Source organism: Neoarius graeffei, chromosome 26, assembly GCF_027579695.1.
Source record: "Neoarius graeffei isolate fNeoGra1 chromosome 26, fNeoGra1.pri, whole genome shotgun sequence".
Classification (NCBI taxonomy): Eukaryota; Metazoa; Chordata; class Actinopteri; order Siluriformes; family Ariidae; genus Neoarius; species Neoarius graeffei.
The window spans coordinates 53,487,478-53,501,671 of NC_083594.1; the positions used below are offsets into that span (position 1 = coordinate 53,487,478).

A 14,194-nucleotide genomic window follows, 5' to 3' on the forward strand; every position below is an offset into this window, starting at 1 on the left:
ACATCTCACCTGGTCACGCTTAGCCTCTGTCTTTGTGCTAGCATGTAGCGCCATTCTGGATGAATGCACTTCTTTCTGTCCGTGTAGTATTCTGTTACGCCCCCCTCAAATCCTTTGCGAGTTTTTGAATGCCAGCACACTTGGAGCCTGGAGTCCTTTTGTCCCCAGGTCTACCTGGACATGTGGAACAAAGCCACAGGCAGGTGAGGAAGACAAGCGAAGGAGAGGATAAAGAAAGCTACCACCCTCATACACACTCACACACAAGTATACAATTTCTGACTTATTCTGCGTTTAGACGGAGGTGTGGTTACCGTGTTTATGGAAACCTTCTACATTTTTATTGGTGATGGACGTGGAAATTTTCTGACAGCTCACAATTTATCAGCAACATGTGACACCATGTTGTTTTTGTTGTTTTTGTTTTTTTCTTCTCAGTATGCGCGACCCCCCTGGATTTCAGTATCAGTTTTGCTTCAATCAAGGCTCAAAATGAAACCTTCAAGATCCTGAAGCTTGTGGCCAGAAAAGTGCACAAAAGATCTCACATTTCAGGTCATCTTTCATTCTACTTTTTAAATTCAGACCGTTCAGAGTTCACAAGCTGTGAGTGTGACTCAGTTGTTAGCCCTGTAGTTTGAAGCCAGAAAAGTGTACAAACAACAGTGGGTGGAGCCTCTGAGGCTGAGACCAAGTTTGACTTCAGGATTTCATGCAGCATCAGCAGCACAAATTACATCAGGTGTGAAAAATCTCTGGTTCTTTATTCCACTTTTGTGTTCATGATGTCTGAAGACAGAACTGGAAATGTGAAAGTTGGTTTGTCGTCGATGCGAAGTGAAATTACAGTGTAATGTCACCTGTCATGCTTTTTCTTCATTTTTCAACAAATATTTTGAAATGCTTTTAAATTGCCTGTATAAAGTCTCAAGATTGCTAACTTCAAGATTCTGAAGCTTGTGGCCAGAAAAGCGTGGCACCATACTGATGTTTCTTTGTGAGCTAGCTTTGGTTAGTGGAATTAGCGTGAGTGTAATGCTAGCCTACATTAGGGTGACCAGACGTCCCGGTTTTACCGGGACAGTCCCGATTTGGGGTTGTGTGTCCCGAGTCCCGACAAAAGTCTGTTGGGACACGGATATGTCCCGGTTTTCGCCACTCGCGACGTTTGCGACTGAGCAGCGTGGGAATCATTAGCCGAGAAATGTCTGCATTTACTATTTTGATGAATTGACAGGAATCGCAAACTTTCCTGGTTACTGCCCCCTGGCCCTGTGGCATGGGTGTTTATTTAGCCACATTATTCCAGACAACAGAACGGGTTGCCATGCAACAATAAAATAAACATTAACTGGCGCGAATGTTCTTTGTCTAGCAGCTAGCAGCAGTAATGCCGCAGCAATTATGCTGAAAAGAAAATGTACCTTTTCCAAAGATTTACAGGGCGCCTACCCCTTCCTCCGAGAGGTGCAGAACAATGCGCATGAAGCCTACTGCACACACTGTAAGTGTTTTGTTCTTGCACTGAGTTGGGTAGCCTATGCTGCAAATGCTGTGCGCTCCTGTGGGGGATTTCCTCAGGCTGTCACCCCTCTCCTCCTTTATTGCTGTTTTGTTTGAGTGTATATTTACAGAAGCCGCGAGACCCTTCATATAATCTTTTTTTATTCACCTTGTTATCCCGAGATAATGACATAATTAATTCAGGATCTCGAGAAAACAACACAACTAATTCGAGATCTCAAGAAAACAAAACCGTTATTTCATGATCTCAGCTGGATCACTGTATCTCCATCGGTAGAGACGAAGCCGGGCCAGTCTTCTGCGGAGGTGCCGCGGACTAATTTTGAAATTATCCCTTATTAAAAGACTTAATGCAATCTCTCCCTGTGTCAACCCCTGATCAAAATATTGCCTTATTAGGTGATCGATTATTCCAGACATTCTAATGACCAAAGTTGCGTCTATACAGAATGAGAAATAGCCCCAAACTCAGCATATCACAAGTCTCTTGGCGCACCTGAATGAACCATTTCTCAGCTGTTTACTCGAGATCATGAAATAACGTTTTTGTTTTCTCGAGATCACGGAATAATGGTTTTGTTTTCTCGAGATCTCGAATTAGTTGTGTTGTTTTCTCGAGATCCTGAATTAATTATGTCGTTATCTCGGGATAACAAGGTGAATAAAAAAAAGGATTATATGAAGGGCCTCTCTCGGCTTCCATAGTATATATTCTCAAATCACTTGTCTCTTTTTTGTTTCTGTTTAACACACCATTCTGACAGTTTGGCCATATTGCTGTGTTGAACAGCTTGTTGCACCTTCCATTAAAGTGTTCACTTTTGTCCACATCTTCTTGCTTTATTCATTCAGTTGTGGGGAATGGTTAGTAAGGTTGATTCTGACCGAGGCTATGTTGAGGTCACATATCTACTTTTTAAGTTCATGCTATAGTGCATACAATTTTAGAGATATAGCCTACATGTGCATATGCGTTCTTCTTGGTGTTCTCACGAACAGGTGAAATAAATCAGTGTAAATTTGGCCTATGGACATAGCCTGGCCTATTCTCAGCCATTACAACATCTGTTGTCTGACCATAATTTAACTGATCTGTATAGCACTATGCTACTAGATAACAAAATGCCTGTTTGTTTTATTTCATGTGAGATGTTGATAAATGTGAGCTTCAACAAAATAAGAGCACCTCTCTGAGTGTCACGTTTACGTAAAAAAAAAAAAGGTGTGCGTGCACGAGCATGGTCACGCGCAAAAGTGTCCCGGTTTCAGACTAGGGAAATCTGGTCACCCTAGCCTACATGTATTTCTGAGGAATTTGCCAACACGTCTGAAGAAAATATTGATGGTTTTGTATCATTTGCACTGTCAGAGTGCTTTCAAATTGTCCGCATGAAGACAAAACAGCTGTGTTTTAGCTCACATCCATCATTAGCTAGCTTATATCCAGAGTGTTGCCTAGCAACAGTGTTCTCAGGACTGTAATCACAAGAAGAGAGAGTATATTGCATGTTCACCTTCCCATGGCAAAGGCACAAACACACAAATTGCATTTGTCTCAAATCCTCTGGATGCACACACACACACACACACACACACACACACACAAACATACATTCTTTCCAATCGTTCCATCTTTTCCTAATTACAGAATTACAGATGAACTGAACCGTACCCTACTGAGGATCAAACGTTCGTTTCCCACAGAGAGACAACACCTCCCTCCCATCATCCATCATTGGTACACACACACACACACACACACACACACACACACACACACACACACACACACACACTTGTGCACACAGACACCCCAACAAAAGTCTAATTATTGCTTGAGACTGCTGTGGTCATCCTAACTATAGATGCTCATTCCTCCCTCTCTCTCTCTCTCTCTCTCTCTCTCTCTCTCACACACACACACACACACACACACACACACACACACACACACACACACACACAAAAGGGTGAAATTAGCGGCTTCAAGCTCAGCCGCATTGTGTGACAAGCCTCTGGAATGACGAGCTGCTGGGAGAGCAGACGCCAGACTCTTGCCTATATTCGTCCCTCTGGAGGTCAACAACATGCATTCTGGGAGTTCAAAGGATCCAAATTGTGATGACGAGGCAGAGACTAAGGAGAAACAGGGCCCAGGACTTCTCAGTGTGACCAAATGCTGCACCACGAACACCACTGACACATGCCTTGGAGCCAGGAAAGCAGCAGGAATAAAATAAAGCACACAATAAATGCCACTGCCAAAGTGTGTCGCAGCAGACGTTGTGGTGTGATGAGGGAACATGCTTGTGAAATCCACATTCTCAGCACCATTGTGTAAAAAATTCATGTCAAAAGTTTGTCTTCAAAGCAATAAAAACAGCGGTGTTCCTCAGGGCTCCATTTTAGGTCCAATCTTATTTCAATTATATTTATAATACACCGTATAGATGCTGAGATTTAGATTAATGTTGTTCTTGTAATCCTAATAATCAGCCCGACGTATAAATAAGGAGTGACTTTCCACTGTCTACATTTACAATTAAGTGCAAAAGTTTGTGCACCCCATAGATTCCCCCATGAAAAAAAGAGAAAATCTACCTCTCATAATTTATCTGAAACATCTAAAACATAACCACATTTATGTTTCACGTATCACCACATTTAGTAGAAGATGACACTTTTGTATTTGTGCCAGAATTAGACATTAGAGTTCTCAGAGTTGATCAGCTGTGATGCCATGCCGACATGTGACATACATCCCACTGAAATTTGTTTTTTATCATGGAGACAAAATTAAATTAACCTAAGCTGATTTGTTTTCTTAATAATTTACGAACATGTTTGAGGGAAATGTTGATATTTCTGATCATTTTGTCTGATTTCTACTTTCAGTGTGCATTTAAATTGTCTATAATAAAAACAAAGAAATGTAAATTTCCAGATCCTGAAGCTTGTGGCCAGAAACATGTCCAAAGGTTGGTGAGAGGAACCTCAGAAATCTTTATCAATCTTTAAAAATCGACACAAAATAGTTCACAAAGTAGTCTTGCTATCGCTTTCTGAGCTCACATGTGCCGTCCATCCCAGGGTTCTGTTTTAGGTCCAGTCTCATTTTCTGTGATACTGTTTAAATGTTGCCTTTGTGGTCACAGGATACAAATCTGCATTATAAATCCAGTAATTAGTGACTTTTGAATGTCCACATCTATCATTAAGTGCAAAAGTATGTACACCCCATGGTTTCTGTGTGAAAATCCGCCTCTTTAGTATCTCGAAATCTAAACTCTATCAAGATGAAACATTTAAAGGCAAGTTTTGCTTTGACTCTTACAGATTCTACATCTTGTGCGAACAAAGTGGTGGAGAACATGAGAAAGTGGCCAAGCGATCTGGGAAAGGGGACGATCCAAATGTCCAAAAGGTGGAAAGGAAAAGTATGAGTTATAAGAGAATCCATCTGTAGCCGCAATTTTTATATTTAAAAAAAAAAAAAGGCAAAAGCCAGGAAGGAATCTGCATCTGGCCTCCGGATTATAACTCTCCTCCTGTCTATTTTTAGATGACAAACATTCCCAAATACTGATTACTGGGTTTACTGTGGTTTGCTTCTGGGGTGTGTGTGTGTGTGTGTGTGTGTGTGTGTTAGCTCTAGATGCTGATAGAGTCCAGCAAATGGTCCAGATGCTTCACCAATCTCCTTTGTTTATTGCTCTGCAAATAGAGACAAATTACAGCGCGATACAAAGCCGACAGATTAAAGGTGCAATTAGTGTTTTGGAAAGTTTCTTTTTAGTCAATATTTTTTTTTAATCAAAAGGACAGCACATGTTGTTCATGACTGATCAGGTAGATCAGGATGGTTCACTCAGACTTGTATTCATCAGATAAACATCTCACAAATTCCCGAAAATCCGACGAAGCACTCTGAGTGCTTAATCTTCATGAAAAGACATGCTCCCTCCATTTATCCTCCATTTCGTCTCAATCTTTCTGATCCTTCCACAATCTCAATCACTTGTCATTTCCAGAAAAAAAATACTGTGATGTATGATTCAGTTAAGATGTGATTGTGTTTGGAATAATATTCAATAGATAGAGGACATTTTTTTGAAGAATAGCACTTGATATCCTATAGATAATATACAAGTGGCTCTCAGTTAATGAAAAAGAAATAAATGATAATAATAATAATAGGAAGAAAAAATCTGTCATAAAATTTAACAATAATTTTTTATAAATTATTTGCAATGATAAGGCGGCACGGTGGTGTAGTGGTTAGCGCTGTCGCCTCACAGCAAGAAGGTCCGGGTTCGAGCCCCGTGGCTGGCGAGGGCCTTTCTGTGCGGAGTTTGCATGTTCTCCCCGTGTCCGCGTGGGTTTCCTCCGGGTGCTCCGGTTTCCCCCACAGTCCAAAGACATGCAGGTTAGGTTAACTGGTGACTCTAAATTGAGTGTAGGTGTGAATGTGAGTGTGAATGGTTGTCTGTGTCTATGTGTCAGCCCTGTGATGACCTGGCGACTTGTCCAGGGTGAACCCCGCCTTTCGCCCGTAGTCAGCTGGGATAGGCTCCAGCTCGCCCACGACCCTGTAGGACAGGATAAGCAGCTACAGATAATGGATGGATGGATGGATGGATGGATATTTACAATGATGCATCGTTTTCATGGAAAAAAAACAGTCCTGGCAGCACTTGTGAAAGCTGCAAGAGATCTGCATTGTTTTACTTCCAGAGGAGAGAAAGTTTGACCCCCTATTCACATCTGTATTGCAGCGTACCTTGCCAGATGGTATCATTTTTATGATGGTCTTTAGTATGACCCAACTGCAAGTAGAACCTCCCAGTCGAGATGCGAACACACTAATCATGAGGCCAGTTTGCGGGCAATTCAAACTCTTGCGGTTACCAGAGGACCCGCCCCCCACTGTAACCCTAGCTATAATACACGAGAGGCCAAGGGCTACCGAAACGGAGATTGGTGTCGCACCCATGCGCCTCAAGGAGCTGGGTAGTACTGGGACAGGAGACTGCCTGGGAAGACCAGATCCTGGTGTGAGAGGGACTTGACTTCCAGAGGAAGTGAGTTCCACAGTTTTGCAGCACTGAACGCGAACATTTTAATCACCAAAAGAGTGATAAAAACACGGCAGGATAACGTTTGTCTTCGCATGTCAAGTTCTCCTTCCACTGACCTCTGCAAAATTAACAAACCTTGTCCTGAGGTATTCCGGAGCAAGACCATTAAGAGCCTTGAACACTAAGATGCATTTCATGCGTTTTACTCGAGTATGGAATGGCACGATATCAAGTTCCTTCAAAAGGCTTTCAGATGGAAGATCCCATACCATGTCCACGATGATTCTCGCAGTAATCATTAACAATATTTGAAAAATATCCTGGTCATGTCTTTGATTTGATCCAAACGTGACTGAATCAGAACGGTGAATATAACCACCAGCCTGTAGTTATCTCAACTTACTCAGATGCTCTCAGACCTGAGCGTGATTGCTGTGTTGCCACCTCCCTAAAGAACTTCAGCGAGGAGGAGAACACACCAGGGTTTTATTTAAACAGACTAAACACTGTGTGTTTCAAACAGCACTAAAATATCATTCCCAGGTGCCACTCTGTGTCAGGTGCGAACGAGCTGTGGGTTTGTCCGGAGCCACCAGCTATCTGAGGGAAACATCAGAAAACACAACCTGCTCTTTCAACTGATTACAGACAGCAGGAAACTGGACAACTGCTAAGATTCACTGATTGTGATGCTGCTGATTGGACGGAAAACTTCTTCACAAAGGCTGTTCAGATACACAGAGGCACACACTGGTCCCTTTTAGTCCAACACACACACGGTGAGTCCTTGTTGACCCACAACGTGTCAACGACCGAGACCAGAGTCCTGGGTCACGTCCATGGGGTCAGAGGTCAAACGAGAGCACCGTTTCCTGTCTCCACTAACAGCACGTCTTTTTCATCTGGAGCGTCAGCTTAGTCGTAAACTCTGAAGCCTCGTCTAATTTAAAGGCTGATTTATGATCAGGGACACATCAGAAGAGTCACCAAAGTTATGAGCTCATCCACTGACAGGAGACGGCGTCCTTCTGAAGACCAAAAGCGTCCGTAGCGAGACGAGACATCAGGAACAACTCAGACTATAGAGTGTGTCATTATAGGTGGAATAAAAAAATAATTATTATTTTGATGCATTTGCAAATAATGAGGCAGTGTGTGTGTGTGAGACATGAAAGCCAGTTTCAAAGCTGTCTTCTCTCCATCTGTCTTTAATGAGGACCAGAAAAACATCCAGCTGTTTTACAGAGTGTGTGGCAGGAAATGGAGAAGCTTCAGGAGACGGTTTGGGTTTAGTACGACCACAAAAAGTCTGATGGGGGGAGTGGAAGGGAGAGGGACGAAGACAAAGACGATGCTGTCCCGATCTGCATTGATTTCTAACTCTGACGATGCGACGTCTACTTAAAATTTTGCTTTTTTAATGAAAAAGATATCTGAGCAAGTGAAACATCCCATCCAAAACGAACTCATCCATCCACATTTATCCGAGCAATAGATTGTTACACATCTGTTCCCCTGTATTTCAGAAAAATATGTGAACTTACTATCAATATTGAAGAAGATTCCTCGCCATTTCACTTGTGCTAGCAGCCTTGCTTGCTTCATAGTGTTCCCAATCTCATCCAGAAAGCACGACAGCCCACAGATGGACGACATCATCATCAGGTCATTGTAGTTTTCTGGTGTTTGAAGGGGACATGCCTGACTAAAACGTTAACAAAGAAATAAAACAGTAAAATAAACTCAAAATATGACCCGGTTTCATATAAAAACTCATTTTTAAAAATTATTATTCAAACTATTCCAGTATGGAATCAGTTGCTAGCGTGTGTTGTGAACACACGACATGTTTCGAGATTTAAAGAGCAGGCTACATCTTTTATTCGATGAGTATAATCAGAAAACACATCGTCTGACTTTAATTACATTTCATTATTAGTATTTCGTACTATTGTTAAAGGGGAACTGAAGGCAAATTTTTTATTATCAAAATTCTATTATCTCATGTTATTAAATATCGGAATGCATTTTTGATCGCTATTTTGTCGCTGCTATAGCAAGTTATGAGTGTTTGAAATATGCTCTGTAATATATCAGTCCATATGTCAAAGCGATGGCCGTAAACGAGATTCGTTGAGACCTGTGCGAGACATCGTAGGACGGAAGTAAAACGTACAGCGGAAATCAAAGTGACCAACATCTGCCAACGTCGTCAAAAGACGCGCGCGCCCTCTTTCGAATGCTGATGTAATCAAGCCGGAAGTTTTGTTTGTTTTGATAGCAATCAGGAAAGTTTGCAAAAAGTAGGCAGTAATCGTCATTTAAACTTGTTTTTGTGCAATATTTTGTTTGGGAAACAGTTTTCAAAATGGCGGCACTGACACCTGGCTGACACTTAATGTTTCGAAGTCTCGCACAAGTCTCGTGAAGATCGTGCGGATAAGCGACGCCTGCCGTGGACCAAACGAACTAAATTCAACACGGCTAAACACCAAATAGGCCGATAAGTATAATATTTAATTGCAATTAGTTGCCAATACGAGTCACGATATAAGGTTACTAAAACCGAAAACGTAATTGAATAACACGTTAATTAAGAAATAAAACAAGTTTAAAAATGACTTCAGTTTTCCTTTAACATTCTTCTTGTAAATTTATTTGGTTTGTTTATTATTATCATATCGCTAGACCACCAGTGCTTGGATTAGCTATGCTATAATTAAGCACTAAATAAATAAACTGAAAAAAAAAGTTACACTGCTCTGTGACGCAGCGTGAGCAGAGGAAGCACGTGTTACACGTCACGTTCCCTGGTTGGGAGGTGGTGTATGATGGGGACGGCTTGCCTTTGGGTGTCTAAATGAGAGAAGAGAGAAAGAAGCACGACACACAGAATGTTATGAGCTGGAGCTGATTTCTGTCAAGCACAGACTGTAGATTTCCAAGAGCATCATTCACAGTTGTGCCAGGCGATGACGTGTGTGAGGATAAATCCGTCACACATCACCAGCAGAAATGAAGTGAAATGGAACAGTGAGTGTAACCAACATGAATAATGAGAATTCTCTTGATGATTGACTTTTCAAACTTGAAGTAAATCGTTTCATTAATGTACACGCTGTTCAAATGAAGTAAATTAAAAAAAAAAGTCTGGTGTTCGGGTGGCACGGTGGTGTAGTGGTTAGCGCTGTCGCCTCACAGCAAGAAGGTCCGGGTTCGAGCCCCGTGGCCGGTGAGGGCCTTTCTGTGTGGAGTTTGCATGTTCTCCCCGTGTCCGCGTGGGTTTCCTCCGGGTGCTCCGGTTTCCCCCACAGTCCAAAGACATGCAGGTTAGGTTAACTGGTGACTCTAAATTGAGCGTAGGTGTGAATGTGAGTGTGAATGGTTGTCTATGTGTCAGCCCTGTGATGACCTGGCGACTTGTCCAGGGTGTACCCCGCCTTTCACCCGTAGTCAGCTGGGATAGGCTCCAGCTTGCCTGCGACCCTGTAGAAGGATAAAGCGGCTACAGATAATGAGATGAGATGAGTCTGGTGTTCGGGTCACGTTGCCATTTCCTATGACTTCACAGCAACGGGAGTGTTGAGGATCGTTCTGAAATGCGTTACTGTAATTATCTCAGCGATGAAGCCAGATACCTGTGCTGACATCACATCCCACAGGAACGACATTAGTTTAATGTATTTATTTTAAAGAAAGTCTCACAGGATAAAAAAGCCACATCAAAAAAAAAAACCCTCAAGACTCTTCAGAGTGGAGTGTTTATCTCCGCACCGTCAGAACATTTCCAAAGCAAACACGAGATGGCATTTACGCACCATCGTGTGTGTGTGTGTGTGTGTGTGTGTGAGCTGATCTTTTGAGCCGTTGGATGCTGATCTCCTTCCAGCTAAATGTTGACAATTCATTACACTCTTGATATTTATTGCTAAATCACATGACAAGCTGGAAGCTAACAGGGCGGTGCGCGTAAAGTATGTTTGTGTGTGTGTAAGTTTGTGTGTGTTTTCCTGATATCATTTACATTGAGAGGAAACTGAAATTGACGCATCCACAAAAGGGCCTGGAGAGCGTGGGAAGCGACGGCTGCTGGTTTTCGTTGTGTGTGAGGGTCGAGTTTTACCGGTTCATCTGCTGCAGCAGATTCACATGAACCACTGAGCCTTGTAACGCTCACCTGGAGCGAGCGAGTCACTGTCTCACACACACACACAACATTGTGTCATTCAAATGATTAAATAATAATGTTTCACGATCCTTCCAACAACTCCCATAATTTCCAGTAAGAGCGCGATCTCCTGGAGCCTCTCCAGTGCCTCGGGCTGAACGAGATCGCACTCCAACGCTTGCTGTTTTTAGACGCTTATCTAAAAATACACATCTGGCACGAATGAGTGTGTCGAGTCTCTTGTGTCTCAGTGCAGTTTACCCCACGGCGCCGTCGAGTTCTGGATTCTGGGTTGACGTTGATTAATTTTCTGCAAAATGCAACAGGTTTATATGAAAGCACTCGTTGTAACATGTTATCGTTTCTATATTCATGAACAAACTTACACAAACTCATCGATATGGCGCTCTGTAAGTTTTCTGGAAGGTAACATTAATGGAAGGAGTCTCCAGTGTCAGCGCCATTAAAGCACAAGGTCAGGCGTGACCTCCCAGTTTTCCGGCATTTTCAGAACACTTTGCGATTTCTCAGGCACATGACGAGATGTGTGTCTGGTTCTTTTTGTCTTATTAAAGTAAAGAGAAGAGACCGGCTGTTTAGAGCTGCGATAATCACTACGTTGACATGAACAAAATATTCCGGTCCCTTCTTTGGAAAAAAGACAATATTCCGACTCAGCTGTTTACATGGCGAATGAAAATGCACATCCAAAGAACACAACTAAAACCTGAATAATATTTATTCAGCATACTCAACGTGTCTTCATCAGAAAATGCTAAATTTAGAATTTGGCCAAATTTGGAAAATTGAAACGGAATATGCTGTTGATATCAAATTCCAAGTGTTGTCATATTCGGAATAATAGTGGAATATCAGTGTGAACGTAAACGTAGCAGAGGGGAAGCGTCAGGGCCTTCTAGGTGTTCAGAGAAGCCCAAATGTATCAGCCTTTCAAATGTTATATTTAATTTCTTTCATTCTTTAATTTCTTTCATAATTAAATTATGAAATTCTAATTTGGCCTCATTTTCTGTCAAATGTGCTTCAGAAATTCAAAAACATTAAAATCGAGTTCTCCAATGAGATTGTGTTGCTTGTTGTCTCTCGGCTGAGAAGAGTTTAGAGCTGCTCACTCATTGGTTCGGACTTCATTGCCGGGACAGAAGGCCATGGCAGTGTATGTTTATGTCGGAAGTGGCAAATGAATTCATTAACCAATCAGATTTTGATTTATAGTGGGAGGGACCAAAAATTTATCACCCTCGTCCTTCTCGAAGGCCAACGTGAGCTTAACCGCGAGTCAGCGCAGCAGTGAAGTCACCTTCCAGCCGGTGTAGCGTTCATCAGTAGTGTTAGCGAATGCTAATAAAGCAGTCAGTGCTATCTATCGAGAGCTACAGGCTAACGACCGAGAAACTAAGATTTCTGTCTCCAGACTCTTCTTCCACGCTGCACGCTCGCTACAGTATTTTTCACTCAGACTTAAGGATTCATTTCCCTGTGGAATTTACTGAGTTACTTTTAAAATCAACAGCGACACACAACGGAGCGACCTGGCAGCCTGACGCTAATCCCTTACAAAATCCTTTACCCTGTTGCCTTTTTGGTGTCTGGCTAAGTTTTGGCTGAGTTCAAGTCCCAGCTCTAACAGTAACGGTTCAGCACTAAAACATACTGAATGTAAGAGAGAACAGGAACTTGTTTCGTGGACGTTCCACAGCGTTAAATCTGACTCTCAACAGGTTAAAAATGTAATTTTTGGTGAAGTGCTGTAGTATAAAAGGAATAAAACACTTCAGGATGTTCTGTTCTGGGAAAATAAATCCACTTCAAGGTGGTACCTGTTACTCTGCTTTAAATCCAGTTTATATATCACAAAAACTATCCTCCGTCTCATTTTGATCTGGGATTAGCGAGATCAAATAGAATCGTAATCTGACACCAATCACACCTTTCACAGGACATCACCAAATATCCTGTGTTTAAGGTGGCCTTCAGAAAACCACGGCTCTGGAAATAAAACACCACTGAGTGACTCCGGGGGGGAAAAAACACCCGGAGAATCTGTTAAACCTGATTTGTAAAGACTGTGCCTTCCTGTCGCTTGTTTTTGTTGTTATGTAATTCGACGATCAGGACACAGCAGGATGGTGCGAGTCCAATCGCATCTGCTGGCTTCGAAAGGTTCAATCTGACAAATTATGATCAATTTCAGATTAATTTAAAATGTTGTAGACAAACTGTATCAATAAAATGGAATCATGCTGAAGAGGCTTGTACTTATTGGTTTATAAGAATAAATTAGAATATAGAAACATCCTGGGGCGGCACGGTGGTGTAGTGGTTAGCGCTGTCGCCTCACAGCAAGAAGGTCCTGGGTTCGAGCCCCGGGGCCGGCGAGGGCCTTTCTGTGCGGAGTTTGCATGTTCTCCCCGTGTCCGCGTGGGTTTCCTCCGGGTGCTCCAGTTTCCCCCACAGTCCAAAGACATGCAGGTTAGGTTAACTGGTGACTCTAAATTGAGTGTAGGTGTGAATGTGAGTGTGAATGATTGTCTGTGTCTATGTGTCAGCCCTGTGATGACCTGGCGACTTGTCCAGGGTGTACCCCGCCTTTCGCCCGTAGTCAGCTGGGATAGGCTCCAGCTTGCCTGCGACCCTGTAGAAGGATAAAGCGGCTAGAGATAATGAGATGAGATGAGAAACATCCTGATTTCAAAAATGAGAGGATCCTGCAGCAGGTGTCAGGGGACGTTTCCAGAAATAACTTTACTGTGACATCATTATTGACAGCAAGTAGCATTATACAGTACATCATATCACATAATTAAATAATATTGGCTGGCCTTTTTTCATGGTCTATCAGATATATTCCATTCAGCTAGCATGATACTGAATGAGTCGAAGATGAGTAGCTGAATGGAATATATCTGATAGACCACAAAAAAAGCCAACCAATATTATTATTATTATTATTATTATTATACAAACACATGCCTTTCGGGTGTTCAAGGCATCTTTCTCTTTCAAAATTCTCTCAAAATCTTCCGTATTTTTTGTAACGAAGCAAACGTGGTGGCCATGTTTGTTTACAAATTGTCCCAGTCGCTCACTACTGCAGAAGTTTTACATCTCCAACATGTGACATCATGTTGTCTTGAGAACCATGCAATATCGTAAACCATATTCAACACTCATTCTCCATTGGATAGAGTGATGTAATACACCTAGGATAAGCGATATGCTAACAATATTGCATGCTATCGAACCAAACAAATGAAACCCACTAGAAGGGACTAGAACACATGCTTTTATTCCATCGAAAAAGTGTGCTGTTTGTATAATAATTGATTTTATTAAATTAATACTGATACGATGTAATGCTCTGATAAATTTACTGATATTTCCTCTCGGTTCTGCTCAGACA

The 14,194-nt window shown here is 42.1% G+C and overlaps 1 long non-coding RNA gene across 1 annotated transcript in view; it reads right to left on the minus strand.

Annotated features, from left to right (window-relative positions):
• LOC132874435 (uncharacterized) overlaps positions 1-9,449 on the minus strand; it is an 18,972-nt gene extending 9,523 nt beyond the window's left edge. Inside the window, exons 1-2 of the long non-coding RNA XR_009651663.1 lie at positions 9,359-9,449; positions 8,147-8,307 (exon numbers count right to left, since the gene is read on the minus strand). This is a non-coding gene — a long non-coding RNA (uncharacterized LOC132874435). The remainder of the gene's footprint in view (positions 1-8,146; positions 8,308-9,358) is intronic.
• Positions 9,450-14,194: the final 4,745 nt, after the last annotated feature.